Here is a 2,108-nt window from a genome sequence, read left to right on the forward strand (position 1 = left end):
GGTGTGCCCCATGAAACATTTATCAATCACTGTATACTCAGTGTCAAACAATGTATTTAGCAAACAGCAACTGTGTTAATTGAACGGAAATATCTAAGAAACAAGACAGAAAAAAAAAAAAAAAAAAAAAAAAAAACAAAAAACCCTTAAAATGTTATGTTAGTCCATACAAATCTCTGATCTGTATTGAGCTTTGTCTGTGAATGAGACAGCCCTACAATCCTATAGGAAATTTCCTTGCCTTATTGAACACAATATTTGAATCTTTTATTTACTTATTGTAGAGACAGGTTCTTGCTGTGTTCCAGGCTGCTCTTGAACTCAAGATCTTCCTACTTCACAGCTTTCCAAAATGCTGCAATTACGACAAGCCTGTGGCATCACACCAGGCAATATCCAAGTCTCATGAAAGATTTCCCCACCTTTTTGTAGTTTGGGCTTGCTAAATCTCAAGATAAAACCGTGTTTATTTGTTTGTTGTTTTCACCCAAAGTCCTGCTATGTATTTCAGATTGACTTTGAACTCCTGATGTAACTGGAGCTGGCCTCAAACTTAGTGATTCTCCTGCCTCAACCTCCTGAGTGCTGGGAGTACAGGGTGTGTACTGATGTACAAGGTAAAAATATTTTCATTTGGGATCTGATTTTGAATTTGTATTCCCTGGGCATGATCATTCCTGATGGCTTGAAATAAACTATTTTCTTATTTTAGAATTTTTAGCTTGTGAGTTATCTCAGTTGTTTGAAGTGCCTGCTTGGGTTAACTCAGTCAGGTGCAGGGGACCACGGTTTGATCCCCAGCTCCACATGCCTCACCTGGGCCAGTCCAAAAAAAAAAAAAAGAATGCTACTACTAGAATTTTTATTTCTTTTTTTAAAATATTTATTTTATTTTATTTTAAATGTTTCCTTTCTTTCTTTCTTTCTTTCTTTTTTTTTTTATGGTCAGCTCAGCCCACCCTGTGGACGGGGCTGGCATGGCATGTGGTGCTGGGGATCCAACCGAGGTCCCTGAATGCTTGCCTAAGCAGGCGCTTTAGACCACTGAGCTATCTCGCCAGCCCCTAGAATTTTTATTTCTTTACATCAACGATATCATATTGTGTCCTTTGTCTTTTAAACTACAAATTGACTTTGTTAGTTAGCATTCCTTTGCATTCACAGAAAAGCTGAATTCTCCTAGTTGGGCAAATAATCTAAATCTCCTTAAATTGAAAGTTTTCTGTGCTCTATTACAATAAAGTTCATATCCACTGTGCTGAAACATTTACTTTTTATTTTAGGTGTGCCCCATGAAACATTTATCAATCACTGTATACTCAGTGTCAAACAATGTATTTAGCAAACAGCAACTGTGTTAATTGAACGGAAATATCTCCCCTGAACTTCTTCATTTTTCTTTGTTTTGCTTTTCTTTTGAAACAAAGAAATGCTGTGTAGTCCAGGTTGGCTGTGAACTCACTGCAATCCTTTATAGAGAACTGGAATGACAGGCATCCACCACCATGCCTGGCTCCAAAACTATTTTTATATAATTGTATATTACCTGACTGAGATGCTTAAATGTTAGAAATTCAGTTTAGATGTATTCCTAAAGAAAAACGTGTCTTAAAGGCCTCTAGTCCATGGGGGTGGGGGGAAGGGGATCATGGTAGCAAATGGAAACTGAGACAGGGGAAGTGTGCCCAACAGCACTATCTAGTACATATGTATAAATTGTGACTATATATATATATATATATATATATATATATATATATATTTGGTGGGCTGGTTATATCAGAACAGTGATAGCTGCACATGGTAGCGCATGCCTGTAAATCCAGCAATGGGGAGGCTGAGGCAAGAGGATTGTGTGAGCTCCAGGCCATAACGGGCTACAAAAAAGAGATCAAGGCCAGTCTGAACTACTTAGAGAAACCTAGTCCAGCCCCGCCCTGCAAAAAAAAAAAAAAAAAAAAAAAAAAAAGAGAAAAAAAAAAGACAATTAAAATCTTAGTGTAGGCCGATTGATTTTTTTTTTTTTTTTATTTTAATGATGGTTGTCACAACTGATACTTATTTGGCCTTTCATTTCTCAAGATCCCAGTAAATAAATAGAATGACAA

The sequence above is a fragment of the Octodon degus genome, unplaced genomic scaffold (genome assembly GCF_000260255.1).
Source record: "Octodon degus isolate 3935 unplaced genomic scaffold, OctDeg1.0 scaffold00229, whole genome shotgun sequence".
In the NCBI taxonomy this organism is placed as follows: Eukaryota; Metazoa; Chordata; class Mammalia; order Rodentia; family Octodontidae; genus Octodon; species Octodon degus.